This window comes from Tamandua tetradactyla, chromosome 21 (genome assembly GCF_023851605.1).
Source record: "Tamandua tetradactyla isolate mTamTet1 chromosome 21, mTamTet1.pri, whole genome shotgun sequence".
NCBI lineage: Eukaryota > Metazoa > Chordata > Mammalia > Pilosa > Myrmecophagidae > Tamandua > Tamandua tetradactyla.
The window spans coordinates 23576937-23602840 of record NC_135347.1 but is presented as its reverse complement, the minus strand read 5'-3'; the positions used below and the strand labels follow the sequence as shown (position 1 = coordinate 23602840).

General features: G+C 36.4%; 1 long non-coding RNA gene across 2 annotated transcripts in view; it reads left to right on the top strand.

Moving 5' to 3' along the window:
- The window catches only part of LOC143665305 (uncharacterized), a 121677-nt gene that overhangs the window by 1964 nt on the left and 93809 nt on the right, over nt 1-25904 (top strand). The window contains exons 2-3 of one of the 2 annotated variants that reach the window (XR_013166855.1): nt 10598-10716; nt 14127-14348. This is a non-coding gene — a long non-coding RNA (uncharacterized LOC143665305). Of the gene's footprint in view, nt 1-10597; nt 10717-14126; nt 14349-25904 lie in introns of those variants that run through there. The other variant, XR_013166854.1, reaches the window with a different exon arrangement.

The window sequence follows — 25904 nt, the reverse complement described above, 5'->3', positions numbered from 1 at the left end:
GAAAGTTTAAATTTTTCACAGATAAACAAATGCTGAGAGAATTTGTTAACAAGAGACATGCTCCACCAGAAATACTAAAGGGATTTCTGTGGGATGAAAAAAAGGACAGGAGAGAGAGGGGTCTGGAAGAGGGCACAGAATTGAAAAGTACTAGTAAGGGTAATTTAAAGGACAGAGAGAGAGAGAGAGAGAGAGAGAGAAAATAGATCTGATAAATAAAAGTCAAAGAATAAGATGATTGAATAAAGAACTGCTTTTTTTACAGCAATAATTTTGAATGTTAAAAGATAAAACTCCACAATTAAAAGATACTGACTGGGGTAGGCAACGATGGTTTAGTGGCAGAGTTCTCACCTGCCATGCCAGAGACCTGAGTTCATTTCCCAGTGCCTGCCCATGCGGAAAAAAAAAAAAAGATACTGACTGGCAGACTGGATTAAAAACTCTGATCCATATACTGGCTGTTTACAAGACACTCATCTTAGATCCAAGGATACAAATAGGTTGAAAGTGAAAGGACGGAAAAAGATATTCTACACAAGTTGTAACCAAAAGAACCTTGGGATAAATTACTAATATCAGACAAAATAAATTTTAAATGCAAAGATGTTGTGGTAGATAGATTAAGGTGTTAACTTGGCCAGGTGAACGTGCCTAGTTCTATTGCTGTGGACATGAGCCAATGGCATCTGAACCTCATGTGTTGCTGATCACATCTGCAGTCGGCTAGGATGCATGTCTGCTGAAATGAATGATGTTTGATTTAATTAGCTGGTGCTTAAATGAGATTGCTCAATGTAGCATAGCCCAAGCAGCTCAGCGTACCTCATCTCAGCACTCACAACTCAGACCAGGCCATTGGAGATGCAGAAAGGAATCACTCTGGGAAAAGTTCTTGGAACTTTCTCTCTCAGAGGCCTGGAGAGAAGACCAGCAGACATTGCCCTGTGCCTTCCCACATAACTTTCAACTCGGTTAGCTGCTTTCCTCTGAAGAACTATGCGTCAACTAAATAAATCCCCTTTTACTGAAAGTCAATCCATCTCTGATGTGCTGCATTCCGACAGATAGCAAACTAGGACAGATGTCATAAGGGACAAAAAACGATACTATAAATTAATAGAAGGACAATTCACAAATAGACGTTTATGCACCTAATCAAGGAACTCCAAAGTACATGAAGCAAATATTGGCAAAACTGAAGGAAGCAATATACAGTTCTACAATAATAGTGGGAGACATGAATACACCATTTCTTCTATAGATAGAACAACCCGACCAATAAGGGGGAGCAATAAAGAAATAAGACCCTAAACAATATGATAAACGATTCAGGCCTAACAGACATATATAGAGTGTTGCATCCCAAAAAACCAGGATATACATTCTTCTCAAGTACAATGGAACATTCTCCAGGATAAATCACATACTGGGCACAAAACAGATCTTTATAATTTTAAGAAAACTGAAACTATTCAAGGCATTTTCACCGACCTTAATGGAAATAAATAACCATCAAAGGACTGGAACATTCACAAACATTTAGAAGTTAAATAACACACACTTAAACAAGCAATCGGCAGGTTTAAGAAGAAATTGAAAGAGAAATCTGTAAATAACTGGAGATAAATGAAATAAGAATACAACATATCAAAACCTATGGGGTATAATGAAGGTGATACTGAAAGGGAAATTTAGAGATGTAAACACCTACATTAAAAAAGAAGAAAGAACCAAAACCAAAGACCTAACTGAAGAAAGAGAAAGAGCATCAAACTAAACCTAAAGCAAGTAGAAGAAAAGAAATAACAAAGATTAAAAAAGAAATAAATGAATTGAGAGCAAAAAAAAATACAATCAATAAAACTAAAAGTTAGTTTTTGAGAAGATCAACAAAATGACAACCCTTTAGCTAGACTAACACAACCAGAGAGATGATGCAAATAAAATCAGAAATGACAGGGGCATCATTACCATGGACCCGAAAGAAATTTTAAAAAATATAAGATTCTATGAACAACTGTATTCCAACAAACTAGACAGTTTAGATGAAATGGACAATTTCCTAGAAACAGACAAACAAACTATACTAGCTTGAAGAGAAACAGAAGACCTCAACAAACCAATCACGAGTAAAGAGATTTAATAAGTCATCCCAAATCTTCCTACAAAGAAAAGCCCAGGGCCATATGGCTTCACAGGGGAATTTTACCAAACATTCCAAAATGGACTAATACCAATTCTTCACAAAATCTTCAAAAAAAAAAAAAAGAAGAGAAAAGAACACTACCTAATTCATTCTATGAAGCTAATATCACTCTAATACCAAAACCTGATAAAGTACTACAAGAAAGGAAAACTACAGGCCAATATCCTTAATGAATTTAAATGCAAAAATTATCAACAAGATACTTGCAAATTGAATCAAATGTACATTAAAGGAATCATACATCGTGACCATGTGGGGTTTATTCCAGGCATGCAAGGATGGTTCAACACAAAAATTTAATCAGTGTGTAATACAATACATTAACAAATTGAAAAGGAAAAATCACACGATCATTTCAATTGATGCTGAAAGGGCAGCTGACAAATTCAACACCTGTTCTTGATTTTTAAAAAACACTCCAAAAGGTAGGAATTGGGATGCACAGGTGGTCTAGTGGTAGAATGTTTGCCTTTTATGTGAGGAGACCCAGGTTCAATTCGCGGACCATGCGCTGCCCCCCCCAAAAAAAGGTAGGAATCAAATGAAACTTCCTCAATATGATAACGGGCATAGATGAAAACTATGAATTTTATATTCACTGCTTATGGGACTATAAAATGGTACAATCACTGTGGAAGACAGTTTTTCAGTTCCTCAGAAAATTAGATATTAAGCTTGCCTACACCCTGTCATTCCATTATTCAGTATATACCCAAATCTGAAGCAGTGACGTGAACAGACTTTTGCACACCGATGTTCATTGTGGCATTACCCACAATTTCCAAAAGATGGAAACAATCCCAGTCTTCACGAACAGATGAGTGTATAAACAAAATGTGATATGTACATACGATGGAATATTATGCTGCAGTAAATAGGCATGCGGTCCTGAAGCATATGACATCATGGATGAATCTTGAAGAAATAATGTTGAGTGAAATGAGCAAGACACAAAAGGGCAGATATTTTAAAAAGGAAAGATATTGTATGATTTCACTAATATGATCTACCTAGAAAATGTAAACTCAACATCTTAAAATGTAGAATAGGGAACCTGTATTGTGAATGAGGTTGAACTTGAATGTTTGGCAATGGATAGAGGCATTGGTAGCTTATTATTGGAAGTACAAGTAACAATGCCATATTGTAGGTGAATGTGATTGAAAGTGGTTGTTCGTAGTCATGTATGTCACCGATTTAACACTACAAATATAAATAAATTCTTAACAGTGGTATATGTGGCAAACATACCTATTGCATGCTATGGACCATATTTAACAGTAATATCAATATTTTTTCGCCAATAGTAATGTGTAACATACCAATACTAAGGGGAAGCCATTGGGGGGTGGAGTATAAGGGATATGAGGTGTTTTGGGCTTTTTTTTTCACATGTGAGTGTGTCTATCTGTTATATTTCCCTTTGAAGCAATGAAAATTGTCTAAAATTGAGTGTGATGATTGCACAACTAAGTGGGAATACTGTAAGACATAGTATACTTTGAATAGAATATATGATATATGATATAACCCAATAAAATCCGCAGATTCAAAAGAATTCAATTTTTTTTTAAATAACAAACAGAAAGATACAAGTGCTGGAGAAGATGTGGAGTCAGTGATATACCTACTGTCTGTTGGTAGGGAAGTAGAGAAATACAGGCTTCCTGAAGGGTAGTAGTGGCAGTTTCACAGGAGGCAAAGTATAGGGTTTCCATTTGATCTTGCAATCCGGTTATAAGATATCTACTCAGGAGAGCTAGAAGCAGGGATATAAATAGACATTTGCACCCTGGTGTTTATGGCAGTATACTTCATGATTGCCAAAGGATGGAGGTGACCCAAGAGTACATCGACTGATGAGCAGAAGGATGAACTGTGGTGTATATATATATATATATATATATATATATATATATATATATATATGATGGAATATTGTGCAGCTGCAGAAAGGAACGAAGTCATGAGGCATGCAATGAGGTGAATAAACCTTGAGGACACTGTGTTGAGTTAAGTAATCCAGAAATAAAAGGACAAATATCGTATAGTTTCACTAGTATAAACTAACTATAATGAGCAAATCCTGAGAATTAAATTCAAGATCGTAGGTTATTAGGAGATAGACACTGGGCAGAGATAGGACAATTGATAATTAAGAAGTACAAAGTGTTCTATAAGGCTCATTGAAAAGGTTCCTAGATTGTAAGCTCTTACGACAGTCACATGTATTCCTGAGTTTTAACTGTTTTCTCTAAAGTCTGTGATGCTGTGTGCTTTGTGCTCAACTTGGCAGTTCCCTGGAACATTGGGGATCTGTGTAACACCGGAGACTCAGAGTTACAGTTCTGCAGCTCTGAAAATCAGCATTACTCCACACAGCAATGGTAGAGATGCTGAAAAAGAGACTAAACTTCAGTTAGAGATATGAATGAAGCTGAACTTGTTAGGAGTAGGTTAAATAAAAATACAGGGCAAATGATGATGTTGTTTGTATTTTAAGTCTTCAACTTCTCTGTGAGATCAAAGGAAAAGATGTTTATTTTGTCTAAAACTTAAATTTTCTACAGCACACAATCTAATTTAACCTGAACTGTCAGTGTATTTAAATAACCTAATTACATGGAACTTAGAATAGGAAATGAGATCTTGTTATTCTACACAGGTTAATGTAATACCCTGATACATCCCAGATTCTCTTGCGCAGAAAATAAAAAGGTACTTTCAAAATCCCTTCAGGGATTAGTGAAAAAATGTGTAACAATTAAACTTTCCCACTTAGGGAATTCCTGATATTCTCTCAAGCATTATGGATTCCCAATTTAATAAGCCAAACCCTCAATCTTACCATGATGAAACTAAAGCTACTTACACCAAAGTTTCACCCCAGAGAGCCTCTTTTTTTGCTCAGATGTGGCCTCTCTCTAAGCCAAACTCTGCAAATAAATTCACTGCCCTCCCCCCTACATGGGACGAGACTCCCAGGGTTGAGCCTGGCCCTGGCATTATGGGATTGAGAATGCCTTCTTGACCAAAAGGGAGAAAAGAAATGAAACGAAATAATGTCCCAGTAGCTAAGAGATTTCAAATAGAGTTCATTCTGGAAGTTACTTTCATGATAGCTTCAGCCAGATTTTGCAAATTGCTTCAGTATGCCTAGCCCCAATCTACAGTATTCCTGAAAACCGTGAAAAATACCCTAGACTCTAAGATGCTATAAAAGTTGTAAGTTTGTTTTTTCAGAAACAAATTCTCCTGCTAGTTCTTATGCCAGTTAAACCCTAAAACCAAGAGGTACCAGTCTCTCCAAGGACATCAACCAGGTTCATTCCTCTACTCCTATGATCAGCATTCCTTTCCAGCATGAAGTACTTACAATGATTATTGCCCAGATATCCCCCAAAATGAGAGAATGATCAAATGAGAGGGAGGAGTAGTAACTGAGAAATTAGGATTTGGAAATGACTATGACTATTGAGTCATTATGTGGATGTTTCATTTTAGTTTCTAGTGTATTGGAATAACCAGAAAGAAATACTTGAAATTACTCAATTGTAATCCAATAGTCTTGATCTTTGATAATGATTATATAGCTATATAGTTTTTATCATATGACCATGTGATTGTAAAAACCTTGTGACTGGCAGGCCTTTTATCCAGTGTATGGGTAGATGAGTATAAAGTCAAGATTTGCATGAAAAATAATAATAATAATATGTTGGGAAAATGGGGAAAAAGCATCTCTATGTAAACTCTGGACAACAGTTATCCTACTATTTGATAAACATTTATCAATTGTAACCAATGTAACTACTGTTAAAAATTAAAAATTAGTAGAATCACAAAAAGTGTCATCAACTATAACAAATTTTCCACACCAATGCAAGTGGTGGTGATGGGTACAATGTGGGAATCCTATATTTTATGCATGATTGTCCTGTAAATCCACAACTTCTCCAATTAAAAAAAAATTAATGCTAACAGCAATGCCAATGCAAGCAGTATGAATACAAGTTAAAGAGCTAGCCACTTTACAGCCTAAAGTGAGAAACAATGTCATTTAATATTGTCTATGCCTCAGACTATACAAATCATGGGGGAATGAAATCCTTTGGTCTTGGTGCTGGCCTATGCAGCTGCACTGGTTAAGGATCTTAAGCCAAAGGGTAAAAGAAGTCACCAAAAACATTGTAATATAACCACAATTTATACAAAAAATGTGCCTGTTAAAATTTTCCTCACCAATCCAGGGCCACTTATTCCCATGGGCACTTTATATACAACTACGTAAACCCTTCTTATAACTAGACTAACAATTGATGTCACAGTGGAGGATTCTTAAAACTTACAGGGGAAAATTTCTGGTATTTAAAATGTGTTCACAATGCCCCTCTGCCTAGTACCTCACTATCTACCAACAGAACTCTTGCATGTATATTACTAAATCAACAAGATTTACCCCTTATTTTCCCCCATAAACATCTCTCTCTTCACCCGTAAGGCCCTAGCAAGCACATTTCTACAGTGGGCTTCAACAGTAGCTCATGCCTTACAATCAAACCCAGTGTTGGGTTGCATGACTTGCCATCTTTGGGTGCCACCAGCCTTCCTTTCCTAGAGCATAGCTCTTGCTAACTGAATTACATGGAGTGCCCTGTTCATGGCAAAGCTCATGTAACACACTGACAAATCTGGAGAAATTTCTCTTTTAAGACTGAAATCCAATTACCATATTATATCGAAACTCAAGTTTATATTTTTTCCCTTGTGAAGGAACAAATAAATAAAGCCCAGCCCATATTAAAGTATGCTGTACATAATAGGATAAAATAGCTGACAGCGAAAACAGTAACCTTGGACAGTATTGCCACTATCTCGTGGAGTGCCTAAATGGGAATCAAGATAATAGGGTGGTTACCCCCAGAAATGTGTAATTTTACCATTAAGCTAGAAAATAATAAATAGCCTTTTCCAATGGCAAATTGCATCCCACAAACATGGAGCCACATGCCACCCCCTTTGGATGGCCATAGACCTGTAGGCAATATGGATGGCCCTATTTACCTGACAGATGAACAAGTCACTGTGCATGGGGCAGCTGTACGTTCCGGCCACATTATATGATTCTTTACCACATACTGCTAGCAATTGGGGAATGGTTAAATCTAAATATCAAGTGATGTGCACCGCATGGTGGTTTTATCCTTTAGCTTTCTTGCCCGAGGGGGAGCTGTGATAGTTACCAAAAAGCATATAACAGCTTTAGCTATTCATACAGCTCAAGTGCCTAATGAGTCTAAGTTAGAAATATCATTGTTAAATGACAAGACCACCCAATTACAGAGAGAAAATGGTCAAAGATTAATGCTCCTAAGTAGTACTAGGATCAAAGGGTTTCAAGAATTCCAAAAATATTTAACAAGCAGCCTATTGAAATGTTATTAAACTTCCCCAAGCATAAAAAAGAAAGAAAATATATCAATGTATATGTCATTGCTGTGGAAAATTGCTGAAGTCTGTACTTAAGAAATAAATTATCATACAATTTCTTATGAATATCGATGCAAAAAGCCTAAATAAAATATTGATTTTAAAGATAATACAGCAAAATTAAAAGATGACTTCACCATGACTGAATTGTTTCTGTTATGTGAATGAAAGGATCATTCAACAGTAGGAAATATATTAATATAAATAACAGAAATCACCACATCAGTGGATAAAAAGCATTTAAAATAATTCGACAACCAACCTTGACAATATTAAATTGTACCAAATGAAATGTCATTTTTGCAGGTGAAAAAGGATGCACAATTTCATATAGTTCAATATAATCATGACAAAGGAAAAAGCAGATGGATCCATGATAAAAATATATCTATCTCAGTTCATAAGTCAATGCAATATGAAAAGAGAAGGAAATCACAAATGTAACATTTTTGAATGGAGGCTGCAAAGCTATTATTATTATTTTCTGAGATATGATTGTTTACCTGGAAAACACAAGAGGTTCAATAGGAAAATTCTTACAAAAAATTCAGTAAGCAATAGGGTTATTAAAGTAATATTACAAAACTAGTAGCTTTCATATATGAAAATATGATGCAAGAAAAATCTCTATTTACAATAACAAAAAGGCTAAAAGGGTATGAATAAGCATGACAACGAAGTAAAAATCCTTTTGAACAACATTTAAAAACATTATTGAAAGACAGGTATAGACATTAAAGAAATGGAGAAGATATGCCTGTCCTTGGATAGGAAGGCTAGATATCAAAAATATTTTAATTCTCTTTAAGTTAATTTATAAACATGACACAATATAAATAAAAGTGATAACTGCATTAGACAAGCTAATCATAAATTTTAAAAAGAAGAATTTCCAGCAAAACTCTGAAAAAGAATAAGGAAGGCAATAAAGAAGTTTAGCCTTATGAGATAATAATTCACCAATGATCTATGTATAATATATATTAGTAAAGTTTCAGCATTAAAACAGTGAGGTCTTGGCTCATAAATAGATCCATGGCAGAGAACAGAACATCTAGAAATGTAAACAAATGTATATTAAAAATCGATAATATTGTGGAGTTGGCGTAACAAATAAATGGGACAAAAGTTCCATCCTACATTTCCTTCGTCTAAGCTGTATTGTGAAGGTATTTCCAGGACAAAATAACAGTAGTATTTTTTTTCTATAAAGAGCCATATATAGTGAATATTTTAGGCTTTGTGGGACAGCAATGGCCCCTATGGCCATTGCTCCACTTTGTATCGTGGCAAGAAAACATAAAAAAGAAAAAAAACAACATAGGAAACAAATGAAAAACACAGAAAACAAAAGAGGACCAGGAAAAGGTAGCTAGATCATTTTATCATGTTTACTTATTGCACTCATTTCTTCATCTATTTCTTAATCATAGTTCATCCAAATCAAATAACAACACCTAAGCAAGTGTGTTCCAACATAAGTCCATTCACAAAACGGGCAGATGCCTGTAGGTGATTGTCAACCCCCAGTATTCAAGCCCTCTTTGTCCCTCCAGCCTCACTACTCACTATTCCCTCTCAGTGTCTCTCCCACTCACCACCCCAGACGGATATTATATTTTCTGTCCTCTGTGCCTTTTTCTCATTCTCTCACTCCTACCCTTTGGCATGTGACCGGACCTCTGCCTGGAAATCTTAACCCACCTTCACTTGGTTTCTTCCCACTCCCTTGTCTTCACAAACCCCTGCTCCAGGACATTCTTGCTTGTCTCCCCCTGCCTGACAGAGCTTTCTTGTGGCTTCCAGAACACCTTGGTTTCCTCCTAATACATCACTTATTGCATCAAGGTCATTAGTCTGATTACAGGCTTCCTCTCACACAAGACCATAAATTCTCATGAGGAGAAATGTTATCTTGTTCAATACTTTTATTTTCAGGGATTATCAAAATATCGATTACGAAGAGTTGTTGTTGAAAGAAAAAATGAATCACATAGAGTGGGGGAAAAGTTCTTTATTTTTGTACCGGTATATTTATCTGAACATGCACATTTACAGACTTTTGCAGTTGGATTGAATTCATTCCACGTACATAATGTCGTGGATGAAGGAACTGGGGTTAATAGAGGTCAACTGACTGGTCCAAGGTCACACGATTAACAACAAAGCCAAGACTGTAAGCCACAAGAGAATCGCTTCCCTCATTAATACTGCAGTTCCCACAAGGCAGACCTAAGGGGCTGGGCTTTACAACATGTGCAGCGAAAACACAATAGTCATTGGAGGGAACATAAACAGTCTCTGCTTTAAGAAGACAACCCCTTGCTATTTTGTCCCTCATAGCCTCTTTTTCAACTACCATCTCTACATAGTCATCTGTGATAAATACCCATTCATAAACACCAGGAATTATAGTAGGAACCAACCCTCATCTGCGGTTACCTTCTGGGAAGAGTGCTGTCAAATCATTCTTTTTCTGGGGGGGAGGGGGGAGGAAAGGGTTGTGCATGATCTGGGAATCGAACGTGGTCTCCAGCATGGAAAACAAACATTCTACCACTGAACCACTTGTGCACCCCTAAATCATTCTTGTTTTACAAAATGTACAGACCAGATCTCTCTGGGTCTCTTTAAAATAGAATCATAGAGTAATCAGATGTAAAATCAGTTGACTTGTAGGAAACATATCCTTTTCTGTTCTAAGAAAATATTTCAGAAATAGTTCCTTTATAAGATAATCAACAAAAAATGAATTTTTGAGCAAGATTTTAAATAATAGGAATCTACATATTTTGATGCTATAATATTTTAAGGGTAGCAATAGATTGAAATCATTGAAAGAACAATCCAGACTTTGAATTCTACTCTCCACTCATGAGCTGTGTCTTCTAACTTCAGCAGGATCATGAGTCCCTCTATGCCTACACTTCTATGCTTTTGAAATTCAAGAAAATCCTATTACCTTGGAACTGTTTTAAAGATAACAGTGACTGCACATGGAAAACATCCTACAAAAGGTAGCTAATCATTTTACTATGTTTACTTATTTTATTCATTCTTTCATCTATTCCTTAATGATAGTTAATCCAAAGCAAATACTGGTATGTGTACCACAACGCAATTATTTTTTTTCTTGATGACTGTGCCCCATTACAAATCATAGAGGTCTAATATCCTTAAACTGTGAGTCAAATGGTTAACAAGCCCATACTTCCTGGTCCAACTTACAGCTTGTATATACATTTTAATTTAAAATCAGAACAGAGGACCAGAACATTTCAAACTGAAGATGAACGATCCCATTTTATGCTAAGTGGTCGAGAATGAAGCTTCCAGCTGGATGTTTCATTTAAATGTCTAGCTAGCATATCAAAGCCATTATAGTTTTCCATACTTCCTGCCTAATTTTCTAGTTTTTTCTGTAGTCATACTTTTTTTTGCCCTTCAATGCTCCAACCATCATTCTAATAATGAAGATTGTAGCCTTAAATACAAAAGTGACTCCTTATGAGTCCTCTCCCACATTGATCCAGCATCTAGTTTTGGCTAGACATACCTTTACAATGTCTTTCCTCCTTTGCATTTCTATAGCCACTTCAAAATGGTCATCAGTATTTGCTTCTCAGAAGCTAGTACTTGAACAGAAGTACTTTATAAATTTATAGTTTATGAATAGAATAATAGTAGAGACTTAAGAGAAATAATGCATTCTTTGCTCAGCACTTTCAGCAATAAAAATATACATACATACATAACATACATGCATACGCTGGTATCAGGTGAAATTTATTGAAATGGTCAAAACTGAATGCATATAAGCTTTTAAATATTTATTTAAAATGAAGATTAAATAAATTAAATTACTTCTACTTTATTAGTTACAAAATCACTAGGATATTTTATTTTACACTTTTATTATAAAATATAAGATATAAAAACAAATATCAAAGTTCTCCCTTTATTTTCCCTTTCCTCAATCATGTATCGTCTTACTATTAGGACAGCATTACTCAGTCAGACCCCTGTATTAGATGCAGCATCAAGTATACATTTTTTTTTCTTGTAAGAGTATAATATTAACAATTCATTTCAAATAAGTAAGTTATAGGAAAAGAAAGAACTGCTATTTTGCAATATTGGTCATTGTTCTACAAGCTAGTGTTTCATTCTTGACAGCTTAGCATAAAATGGGATTGTTCAACTTCAGTTTGAAATGTTCTGGTTCTTGGTTCTGATTTTAAATTTAGAATGTATGTATACATTTCTTTCAGCCACATATCATTGAGCAATTTTTTTTGGTGTAAGCATTTAAAGCACTACAAACAGAAAACACCAAAACAGATTGTTCTAGTTTGCTAGCTGCTGGAATGCAATATACCAGAAATGGAATGGCTTTTAAAAAAGGGAATTTAATAAATTGCTAGTTTACAGTTCTAAGGCTGAGAGAATGTCCCAATTAAAACAAGTCTATAGAAATGTCCAATCTGAGGCATCCAGGGAAAGATACCTTGGTTCAAGAAGGCCGATGAAGATCAGGGTTTCTCTCTCAAGTGAGAAGGCACATGGCGAACATAGTCAGGGCTTCTCTCTAGGCTGGAAGGGCACGTGGCAAACATGGCATCATCTGCTGGCTTTCTCTCCTGGCTTCCTATTTCATGAAGCTCCCCAAGAGGCGTCTTCCTTCTTCATCTCCAAAGGTCACTGGCTGGTGGACTCTCTGCTTTGTAGTGTTGCTCTCTCTGAACCTCTCTCTCCAAAATGTTTCCTCTTTTATAGGACTCCAGTAAACCAATCAAGACCCACTCAAATGGGTGGAGACATGTCATTCCCCAATCCAATCTTGACTAAATCACATCAACCAGGGAGGTGATCTCGTTACAGTTTCAAATATACAGTATTGAATAGGGATTATTCTACCCCAATGAAATGGGATTTATATCAAAACATGGCTTTTCTTAGGGGGCATACTTCCTTTCAAACCAGCACACAGATACATATTGAAATTTGGATGAGATGCATCATCTCATCAGCAATCGCTGAATCAGTAGCTTGTTAACAACGCAAAGTTAAGCCAAAAATGAAATTCGTATATCAACGGGAAGATCAAACATCATGGTTTCAGCATAAGTGATACTCAGATATGTGGAAAGATGTTGACTGTTTTATGACATCTAAAAATTCATTTTGATTTCAGATGGAAAATATTAATGCTCTTACCAAAGGATGGAGGGCAGGGCCAAGAATAAACAGAATAAAGTTTTGAAGGCACTAGAGTCAACTTCCTAAAACCACAGAATGCCCATTCATCTTCCAACTTTTTCAGTGACTTCCCCTCACCGAATGGGAAATTCTGCTATTTGGGATTTGTGACTACAGACAGATCATAAAAAGAAATGGAATTGGAAGTCGAAATTGCTGTGTTCTAATCTGATTTAGTCCCTTAACACCCGGAACCCTGGTCAAGAAGGCATTGAAATTCTCTGAACCTCAGTTTAATTTTCTGTAAAACTGGAACAATGATACCTAATGTCTAGGGCTACGAGTTAATTCATTTGTATTTTGAAAATACCAATGAAATTATGCAAATGTAATATATGAAGGCAAACACAGAAGGACTTTGAGGACCAGGGATTGAATCTATCTTTGCAGTCCCACCCCACCTTATTGTCCTACTCATTGAAGCATGAATGTTGCTCTGTGCGGGAGTCTGCTGCTCTGTTCACTGTTCTCCTTATACATCCCATGCTTTCCTGTCACCCAAGTATGAACATCGATCCTCTCTTCTGGATCAACTCTATTCCTCAACTCAGCACTCTACCCACCTGTCTTGTCTTAGAGCATCAACATCAACATTACAAAAAAAAAAAAAGACTTAATTCTAGCATTTGTGTTTTTATGTGGTATAAATACTTCTATCACAGCCTATTTCAAGACACCAACAGTTTACAACCCATGTGAAATATTACAGAATATCTAACAATCTTCTCTCTCTCTATCCAGTGTGAGCAGCTCCAGTAAACCAATGCCTGCTACTCCATCTTTAGCACAGTGCTTTGACTTAATACACATTGCTGAAATCATGGATGGATGAATGGCCATGCTGGCAACCCTTAGGCTGTCAATAGGAATTGGGTCCGGGACATATAAGTGGTATAAGTGCTTTTCAAACTAAAAACTCATAGGCAAGCCATTCTGGGGTGGGCCACGGTGGCTCAGTGGCAGAGTTCTCACCTGCCATGCCAGAAACTTGTTCAAGTCCCGGGGCCTGCTCATGCCAAAAAAAAAAAAAAAAAAAATCGACAAAAGAAAAGTCATTCTGTTTTTGGCATATTGCATTCTGGCAGCCCCCTTCCTCTTAAATCTGAATAAGCTCTGTGAATGCTTGACCAACTGAATATGAAAGAAGTGACTGTGTGCTGTCTTCTAGGCCCAGGCAGTTACCACTGCCTGCATCTTATTCTCGTGTTCCTGGTCCGATTGTCTCAGGTCCATCTCTTACCCTGCTGAAGAGACCATGTGGAGGGGCCCTGAGAGCCCATGGAGAAGGAAAGTGGACCAGCTGAGTCCAAAGCTCCACTTGTCCCCACTGAGGCATTATACCACTTAATTGTATACCACCCTGTGGCCCCAGTCAATGCAAGGCAGAGCAGAAGACCTTACCTAGCGGAGTCCTGCTCAGATTCCTTCCCCCCAAATTTTGAGGAATAATAAAATACGTTATTATAAGATGCTAAATTCTGAGGTTTTACAAAAATCAATCTTGATACCGCTTGGAGGTGTTTCGTGACACCATTCTACCCAGGCACAATTAGGCTACTATGTTTTACATCAATTAACTTCTACACTTTATAATGCAAAGAGAATTAGAAATTTTGAAAAATTAAGGAACTATTTCTCCCAGGATTGAATAATTATTCATATCATGACAACATCAAAGATTCAGAATGAGCATATTTTATTAGATGGCAACCACTTCCATAATGATGATAATTTTTAAGTTATTCTAGTCCCTTTTCATTTTTCAGCCTATAAATCCAATATTCCTGAGACTGAAGGTTTGGCAGACCTCTGGCAGCGTGCGTAGGCCTGTTTAATAACTTCTGCCTGCTAAGAACAGCGATGCTGACTTGGGCCTTCCTAAGGCCTGCTTAATATGAGCTTCCCATCTCAGTCCAGTGGTGTGACTGAGGCTCAGCTACATTGCTTTAGGCCTGCTGGCAAGAGAAAACCTGTTTAATTACCTGCCCCAGCTGTACTTACTAAGTGGAATGATTATTAAATCTGTCTATTTCACAGTTTCAGTATGCAATTCAAGTATATGCCAAGAGGAATGGGGACGTCAATTCTATAAGTGTAGACAGGACTAAAATCATCCTGGTGATAGGTGTCTTAAGAGGATTGTTGCCTAGCGCTCAGCCAACCCCCGTTCTAATATAAAAGTGAAAGTTGCTTAGATGCGCTGCCAACTTTGTAACTGTGTGGAACTGCTCATTGTCCACATTGTTCTCCAGTTCATTTTCAAAGGAGGATACTAATACTTGGCCCTGACCTGCTTCTTCACCTGCTGAAGGATAATTTGAGCCTTTTACTCTGAATTCCAAAGACATGATAAAACAACACACTTGAGTTACTCCAATTTGCAAACTCCCTTCATCTCTTTCTCACACTTTATTGCCATCGTAGCCTAACAGCAGACAGAAACAACACACACCCTTGGGGAAGAATTAAATGACCTGCTTCATCCTAAAAAAGATCAAAGTTTTCATCCTAAAAGTTATGTAAGCTTTGCCTGCTACCCTATAATGCATGCATGTTTACAATAACATAAAAATAACGGTTTAAATCACTTAAACATTTTATTAAAATGGATTCTCTGGGAAGATAAAATGTGTTTATTTTGTATTTTGACTGTACCTTTAAGTAACCCTAACTTCGCAGAGTTAAGCACCAAAGTTTGAGAAGTACAGTTTAGCTTTCATTCATTTTTTGTTTCTAAAAAGGTTTCTTGGATCATAAAAGCCCTTTGTTGTCAAATTCCCTAACTTATCCCTATTTCTTTGCTATTTCTTTGCTATTACTTACCTACATTATTAATCACAGGTGAATTAAGTCTTATTGGAGATAGACTTTTACATGATATCTGTCAAATTCAACCAGAAAATAAACTAAAATTCATTCATTTCACTTCTATCAGTGATTATGTAACTAGTGTCATTTTAAAAATACAGTTAATTTCTTTTGGATCCTTAGTAATTAGAAATTATTTTTATTTTGCAATTTTTTATTTAATTTCCACCAGGAAGTTAGGACACCCCACCCTCACCCCCCGTCCCCAGCAGTATGGCAATTCTTAGGTTAAAAGAACAATTCAGTAGAACATGATTTAACAAATCATCGGCTACCTCCTACCACATATTCTAGCCAGAATTTGGTGTGACAAACACTGTAAAATATTAGTTCTATTCATAATGACATCGAGTTTATCAATAAACATTATGAGGTTAACAAAAGAAAACCTGCTCCCTTTTCTCACTCCACCAAACCATAAAGTTTTAAGTACTGATAGCACGCAGGCCATAAATCATAGAAGTGATGTGTTGTTATTTGAAGTTTTTATAAAACCTTCATAACCAGCCACATCTTCTTAAGCGAGTCGCAAAAGATTATACGAATATTGAATAAAATATAATATATTAAGTGCTTCTTTATGCTTGCTCAAAGCTGAGAGGATTATGTGGTAATTTTGCCCAGCTGCCTGAAATGCTATAGAGCCTTTGTGGGTAGTCTTGGGGCCCCCCTCGGAGCACGAGAAATAGTGGGATGGAGGGAAAACACACTGGACTTAAGGTCTGTTCTGAGTTTAATTCTAAGCTCTGTGACTCACTTTTTGTTTTACTCTGGGCAAATCGTTTCACATTTTTTGGCATGTTTCTTCATCTGCAAAATAAAAAGTTCTTGTGATCATTTGAGAGGTCTCTTCTAAGGCTAAAATTCTTGAATTGTTCTAAGAGTTTCCACATTTTAGGTTGAATGTGAGGATTGAAGTACTGAGTTCTTTTAACTTATGCATGCTTAGTACAGGGCCTAGCACAGAGCAAGCTTAACAAAGTAGGAGTTCTGGATGTTTCTATAGCCAAAGTTAGCCTGCCTTATTCTACATAACTTCACACCTTAACGGGTTAGCATTACCTTGAGTCTTCACTATAATTCACTGGTTGACATCAATATTTGGTCCTCCTTTCCCTATGGACCTACTGAAGATGACCTTTAACAAGCTTCTCTTTTTTTTTTTGCAAATTGCAAGTTGTATGTGACACGTGATTAGTGCTGGTCAAAGTAATGTGAGCAGAAGACGCGTGTGATGTTTCTGGGCTGAGGGAGAAATGTTGATGCGCGGTTCTCCAGCTCCTCCCCACCCCTAAACTGCTGCTGAAACAAATCCCTGTTGCTGCAGGTACAAAATGGCAATGCCTATAGCAGGTTTGGTCCCTGAGAGAAAGTGTGGGGAAGAAATCTCTCACACACCAGGTGGGATACGTGCCGTCAGCGAGAAATAAACTTGCTCTTACACCACTGAGAGTTTGGGTGGCTTTTACTGCAGCCGAACAGCCTGTCCTGGGTAAGACACTGCACACCACTAAAATTAATTCACATGCTTCCTGAAAGGTATATTTAGCCTTGCCTTCCTTAATGCCACTCAGATACTGTTATTTATTTCCTTCCCCTCAAGCTCATCACTAAACCACAAACCAGTTTGGTTAATAATTCATAACTTTACCTCCTAAATATCTCCCACACATGCCCCTTCCTCTCCAAGCCTGCCATTATCTCCTAGTCTAGGCCTTCATGAGATCTCACCCAGGCTATTGCTGCAGCCTTCTGGCTGGTCTTCCTTCTACGGTTAATACACAATGCAAGTTGGTCTTCTTGGTCTCCTTTTCACAACACCTGTAGCATCAGGATTCAAAGCCTAGTGGTAGGATATGCAAAGCCTTCCATGACTTGGTCTGTTAATCTCTCTAATTTTATTTCCCACCACTCTTTGCCTAGAAAGTTAACCTCTCATTACTATGGAGCTACCTAGTGATCTACAACCTTTCATACTTACTGGCAGCTCCCTGACAAAGCTCATGCTATTCCAGCCCTGGAAAGACCTCCTGTTCATTCTTCATTTGGTTCATTTTCTGTTCATTCTTCCAGATCCAATACATGAATATTTTCTTCTTTGAAATCTCAGGTTGTGTTGTGCCCCTGTTTTTAGTGCCTTTTTTTTTTCAGTTTTAGTTTTTTTTTTTTTGCATGGGCAGGCACCAGGAATCGAACTCGGGCCTCTGGCATGGCAGGCGAGAACTCTGCCTGCTGAGACACCATCGCACCACCCTGTGCCCCTGTTTTACACACCTACTCTGCTTGTAATTCTAGGCCTGTTTTTACCCCATTATAGAGAATCTGTAAGTTGGGTCTCTTTTACCTACTAGATCCAGAGCACCTCAAGTCAAGGACATGCATGACACGTATCTTTAAATTTCCCACCTGCCCCCACAATGCCTAAGAATGCTCTGTAAATTTTGGTTGAACATTCCAAATTTCTGAGAGTAAATGTTCTTGGTGCCCTAAAAGCTCCCATACTGCCATCCATACTTCAACTTTATTTGACCCCACTTTTGTCATCACATTGCCTCCACACACAGCAGTACTTCTGATGGGATTCTGTTCCAGATTTCCTGCTGTGTCAGAAGCCCTGCCATAGACCAAGCCTTCCTGGTGTAGGCTAACCCTGCCTTGTGTTTGTCATTTCTTTTTTTCAATTCCCTCTCTTAGGTCTAAACTCTGTTCCACATGGATTTTGCTTAGAGGCAGGAGCCTGCTAAGAACAAACTGATCTCTTCTGATTCAGGGTATAGGCCTCTCTATCTGTTAAATAGTGCCCCTTTTCTTGGAAGTTTGTTGCCCCACTCCATCGCCTAGAATAAACTTTTCATATCTAGCCATAGCACAAATCAGTCATAAAGGACCATAGTTCCCTCTTATGCTTATCAAAGCAGCTCACTTCCCTGCAACAGAAACAATTACTTATGAGCATCTTATTTTGTCTCTATGCTTTACCAAATTCTTGAGCAGGTTTGAGGCCCAGTCCACAAATTCCTTTCCAATTTCTAGAAGAGGGAAGTTGGAAATAAAATTCATATATAAAAGAGTTAAAGAAAAAAAAATAAAAATCATATTGAAGTGGTAGATGATGTGTCCCAGATTAAAAAGACAGTACTGTAGTTTGACACATATCACACCAATGCATGGAGAAGCTGAGATGAACTGAGATTGATACCTCCATAGTAGGTTTTCAAGTTAGAGTCTGTTAAATTTAACAGTGTTGCTATTTTGTGCTAAATGCTTTAAAAGAGGAAAGTAGGAATTTTATAATTATGTTGGGTCATTTCCCAGAAAGAAAGCCCATGTCAGCATCTGTTACCTCTACTCACTAAGGTCCAGCTGTTTTCATGGGTCACTGAGTGTGTAATGAATGCAGAATGGTTTAAAGTCCATCTTCTAGGGCTCATCCAGACTGTTTTCCTAAAGGTGCTACATTCTTCATCAGTACTTCATCGGCCAGTAGAACTCATGAAAGAGGGTCAACCAGGTAACCCCAATGTGCTGGTTTGAAACTGTTATGTACCCCAGAAAAGTCGTATTCTTTGAATCCTTATTCAATCTTGTGGGAGCAGACCTATCGTAGGGTAAAATCTTTTCATTAGGTTGTTTTCATAGAGATGTGACCCATCAAACTTCTGGCATGACCTTTTGATTGATTATTTCTCTGGAGTTTTGGCCCCACCCACTCAAGATGGGTCCTAATTAGTTTACTGGAATTCTTAAAGGAGCTCACAGAGATAGAAAGAGCTCAGAGCTGACACAGAGAGCAGACATCTATACACAGATGTTTGGAGATGCAGAAGGAACCTCCCTAGCAGAAGACAGAAGAAACTACAGGAGCTGAGAAAGTCATCTTCAAATCAACCCAGAAGGGTCAGCAGACATGCCATGTGCCTTCCCATGTGACAGAGGATCCAAGCTGCTGCCTTTCCTCCAAGAAGGTATCTTCTTGTTGGTGCCTTAATTGGGGCACATTCACAACCATAGAGTTGTAATTTACCTTAATAAACCCCCGTTGTAAAAGCCAATCCATTTCTGGTATATTGCATTCTGACAGCTTTAGCAAACAAAACACTCAATAACGGGATTGCAAGAGCAGATAAAAAAGATGAAAAAGCAAAAGGCTGCATGGGCATCTTATAAGTGGGGCTCAGAAGGAATGGCATTGAATGTTCCATGATTAACATATTGAAATTCTTAGCACTATTTTAATAAGGGAATCCACATCTTCTTTTTGCACTGGGTCCCACAGATTATGTAGCTAATCCTAGCTGATTTTTCATGAAACATTTCAATAAAGGGTCATCAACCATTTGCAAATGTCTCTAAAATGTCTCCCTTCGCTTTTTCCTGACTTTCCACAGCCCCTAGGACTTATATAAGAACTAACCAGAAGAAAAAAACAAGCATGACCCAGGAAATGCACTGTGGTGTCAGTATACTCTCTGCCAAATATTTATCATTATGGGCTATAGAAAGAAGATTCAGTTAGGAAAAAAAAAAAAACACAATTTCTTAAAAGCAAGGTGTCCTTTTGCTTAGAAAACCTCTAAATGAAAAAATCAAACAATTATCTTGACAGCAGTTAATGTGTTCTTCTTCTTTTGTAATCCAAATTGGAAGAAGTGTTGTTAAAACTTTAGTTATTATACCAATATAAAACTAAATTTAAACTGTTTTCTTTATAGTTCATCAAACTGCAGCCCAGTTAAGAATTGTTGCATTATAAAGAGCTGTACTTTGTTTACAATTAATTCATTGAGCCTTCTTTTTTAGTAGTCTTGATCAGAACAATTTCACTTGTTATTCATTGTTATTTACATAAATGCTCCACAGTATTTTACTATTAAAGGATACTTAAAATGCAGGGCAACATTTATTTCTCTTCTTTTCTATGCGACTCTTTATTTCATGTATTACTTGAAGAGGGTTGTTATGATCAGCAGACAGGAACTAGAGAAAACATAACTTTAAGTCTCTATTGGTGATCACATTCAGTCCTTTAAAAACTACTGGCTTTCATTGATTTGTCTCTAGTGTGAGCTGAACTGTTACGTCTGAAGTGAAGCTTCCTTTAACTTTTCTTAGACTCTGAGAACTAAGCATGATTAATAATTTGCTTTAAAAAACAGTGATACTGGGTGGTGCAATAGTGGCTCAGTGGCAGAATTCTTGCCTGCCAAGCCGGAGACCCGGGTTCGATTCCCAGAGCCTGCCCATGCAAAAAAAAACAATGATACTAAGCCATTCAGTCACTTACTAAAAGTACATAGTAGGCACTGTTTTTCTGCATAGGTGATAAACATATAAGGAAAAACAGACATGAATCCTGACCTAGAGCATTAAGTCTAGTATAAGAGATGGACTTTAATACAGTAAGCATAAAAACAAAGGCAGCTAGCATCTGGGGCATGTATATGAAAGAGAGGTAGCCAGAGTTAGGAAATAAATGTAAAAAGTCAGATGATTTTTAAAGCAGTAGCTGACTTGAATGGAGATATAAGAAATAAGTAGTGTTCAAAGAGCAAGTACATCCATTTAAACGAGCAGCAAACATTTAGAGTATATGTTTTAAAGGAAGATATTATCTCTGATTATAACAAAAACTATAAGAGATTTAGGAATGGTACATTAAAAAAAATGAGCAGGAAATTTGTGGAAGAAATTATACACTGGATTTGACTTGAAAAAAGATGCCAATTGACCTGAAAACTCAATATCAAAATGATGTCGATTTCTTCATTCCGATCTCTAAATACAAAGCAGTTTTCATCCAAAGTCAATTAGGGCTTGTCACCGAATTTGGTAAGTTAACCCTAAAATGCATCTGAAAGAATAAAGGGCCGAGAATAGCAAAAATATACCGAGTAAGAAGGGAATTTACTCTACAGAATATCAAAGCTTATTTTATATGAAGTTATTATATGGTGAGTATTGATATAAGAATGAATAGATAAGTGGAGTCAAACACAGAATTTACACTTATGCATATAAGCATATATTTTGCATATACCATTGACATATAACAGTTTGACCTTGTAAATCAGTGGCAAAAGGATAGAGTATTCAGTAAATGATGCTTATACATTTGGTTATGATCATAAAAAATAATGTTTCTATTCCACATAATACACAGGAATGCATTTCAGACTTAAACATAACATTAAAACACTAAAAATATGGAAAGTTCTAAAACTCTGAGAAGAATACCTAAGAATACTTTGTAACCTACAATAAGGAAAGATTTCTTAGACAAGAAATAAAAATACAACATGGAAGTGAAAAAGTTATCAGTTCATTTGCATTAAAACTAAAAAAAATCTCTGCTCAACAAAAGACATAAACCAAATTAAAAAAGAAGTGGCTGATAGGGAGAAGATATTTGAAACATATATAACCACAATGCGTAATATCCAGAATATAAAATACGTCTATAAACTAATAAGGAAAAGATAATACAACCCCATGTAATATTGGGTAAAATACATAACAAGTAAGTCTTACAAAAAAAATTAGTATGACCAATTAAATATAAAAAGTCAGCATCACTAGGGCTTAGGGAAATGCAAATTAAAACAATATATAATTTCATACTCTTCATTTTAGCAAATGTTGATATGACCATGTTTTAAGAAGCTAGTATTTACTGGGAGCACCAGTAAACTATGGGCAAAGAATAATTGGTAAAACTTTGATAGAAAACAACATGACAATGTCTAGTAATATTGAAAACGTACAAACCCTCAACCTGGCAGTTTTACTCATTGGACACTAGTAACACTAGAAAAATTCTCACACTTGGGTATAAGGAACATATAGAAGTTGTTGATTGAGGCAGTATTTTTGTTACAGAAAGAGGAGACAATGGGAGGATGCAAAATAAAATTATAGAATAGCCATATAATTATAGCAGTTAAAGTGAATAAACTAGATCAGCATGGATAAACGTGCAATCCATTTATGTGAATTTCAAAAAATGAAAAGCGTTACAAACACACACATTCAGGGAGCCCTCATTATCTGAGTTTCTTGCTACTGAAACTTAGGAACCAATGGACTCAAATAAATCTTGATTAAATCTTTCTCTGTCTAAACTCTCCCTTGTTATTTGAAATTCAAGCAACAAATAGATCCAGACATATAATATTCTTGTCTCCCTAACCCTCCATCCAAACCCATTATTCAAATTCAGATAAAGATTATAATTGTACATAAAGAGGAGCTTTTAATAAAGAATCATCCAAAGGAGTGTAGGAGATTCAAAATGGCACTTAACTTTGGTTAAGAGGAAGGAGAATGAGGTATTATCATACAAGGGACATTCAATGTTTCTGTAATATAGTCAATGTTTAAAAAAAATTGAAGGAAGTTTGATAAAATATTTAATTTGCAAGTAGTGTGTATACAGCAATGTTTTCTGTGTTGTTCTATGTATATTTCCTGAGTGTTGAAAATACATCAGAATTTGATAATTGCAAGCACATAGTTAGGATATGACTTGAGTTAAGAGCATTCCAGATGGAAAAGCATGTGCAAAGAACTTTTGGCAGGATGGAGCATGACACATACAAGAAGCTTAACCAAGTCCTGTGTTCAAGAGTGGAATAACAACAAGTGGGGCAGAGATGTAAAGGGATTACGCAGGGACTTGAAAATCTGGTGACTATACTGTAAGAACAAAGAGAAGCCAGCAAATAATCTGAGATATGTGTATATAGGAGTTAAGGTAAGTAACAGGATTGCATTAGATAGGTAATAGGATTGCATAAGAGTTTAATCTAGTTGCAGGGTGAGAAATGAATTGGAGTAGAGCCAGTGCGTGCAGATAGATCCATTCAGAAGGCGTTGCAGTACTCCTGGTGATTAAGAAATATAATGAGCAAGAAATCTGATGACTTTAAGCAGAAAAAAAACTCAGTAAGATTGAGATGTCAGGCTCGACACGCTAATAAATATACAGGAAGATGGAGAGTATGACACAAAAATAAAAAGGTCTGACCCAGAGACTCAATGATTCCTGCATCCTGCATCTAAAGCTGGAACTTATTATAAACAACAGTGACTGTAGCACATCTTCAGCCTCTTATTCCCAAAGGGGAAGATAAGTATACGTGTAGTTCCCTAATATAGAGGAGTTAAACCAGAAAGTACAGGTGATAATTATTATATTATGCTATTTAACTCTCTATGGATTCCGAAATGAAGAAATACCTGAACTTTAGAGGAATTGGAGCTCATCATTCAAGTCTCAGATCAAAAAAGACACATTCTTTGACCACTCCCCACACCACATCAACTGTATAGCAGTAACATTATATGAAATCATCACACCTATTTTTGATCTCATTGATTCTCTTACTCCATTAGAATATAAGTTCCACAGGAACTGAAACACTGACTGTCTTTTAAGTGGTCTCAGTATCTAGAGCAATATCTGGCACAGACCAGATGTTCAAAAAAAATAGCTGTTAAACACATGGATGAATAATTTCCACATCCTTAATAGTCAAATGGGAAGTGAACACAATGGAGAGAGAGTCATTACTCCTCAGTACCCCAAAATTTTGAGGAAAAAAAAAAAAAGACAGAAGAAAAGGCTAAGTAATGACTTTCTGTATATATATATATATATATACAGATCCTTCTTTTAAAAGTACACAGTCGTTTTCAGAGATGTCAGCCTTATTATCCATTACACATCAATGTGCATGTTGGCATTCAGCATGAAATTCCATATACGTATAGTCCATTTTATACATTTTGGTGTCATGCTTTACAATTAATAAATATTTACAACCACCATTGTCTACTTCAGTTGCTGGGGAGCATATTTAAAGCTCCTCAGGAGGCATAAATATTTCATGTTAAGCATTCTATGTGACAAGTACAAAATATAACAGCAAAATTCAACGGGTGGAGCATATTTCACATAATCAATCATGTCCTAAGACAGGCATTACAAATAAAATGGATGAGTTCAACATTTCTGGGTCAAATATAATTGCCACCATGCACTCACACATTTGATAATAGGGAAGAAACATTATACATAAAAAATATTTTTAATTATAAATAATGTCTATAAAGAAAACAAAATATTAAATTATCATATTACGTATGTTGAAAAGTAATTTTAAAAATCAGACAATCAAATGACATCTGCAGAATTATAAGTATAAACATGCATTCATAATTTCCTTCCTGATAAACAAAAGCCCCAATTTTTTGGAAAATTTCTTGATGTATTTGTCAAGAGGGACTATTCTGCAATAACAAGTAACCCAAATATCTCAGTGGTTTAAGAAAACAAAAATTTCTTTTTCATTGATAGGAAGTCCATATGAATCCAAGATACTTCCCAAGGTATCTTTTCTCCATGCAATGACTCAGGGAACCAAGAGGCTTTAATTCATTGTTGTGCCCTCTCAGCGCACGATAGCCACAACCATTACAGAGAGGAAAAAGAATGACACTAGCTAATTACAAGGAGGTTTTCATTGCCAATGGTCTGGCAGTGACACGCATTACTTTAACATGCATTTTATTGGCTAGAACCAATGACATGATCCCACCTAACTTCAAGGTGCTGGAAAGTGTAATTTTTCACGTGCCCGGGAAGGAGTACAGTGCTTGGTTTTTTAAAACACTAAAACTCTTCACAGTTAGCATGATAACATATTACAGGTCCACCACAGATTAAGTAAAATAGATTCCCCACTTAAAAAACATACTCTGTATAATCATGGCAAATTATTATTCAGGGGTTTACCGAATACAGATGGCAAGAAGCAGTTGCAACATCTAATTTGATGTATAATACAATTTAGTTGGCAGATGTGGGAATTACTTTCCAAAAGAACATTTGGTCAGCATCAAATTGTAACCAAAGAAGCAGGCTTTTGCTTTGTGGTACAATGAAATCAATCTCCCAACAAAATGTTTAAGGTCACTCACTGAGACAAAGGAAATTACCAATAAGGTATAGAAAGACAATCAAGAAAAAGATCTTTTTTTATCATAACAATATTCTCTCTCTTTAAAATACTATGCTCTC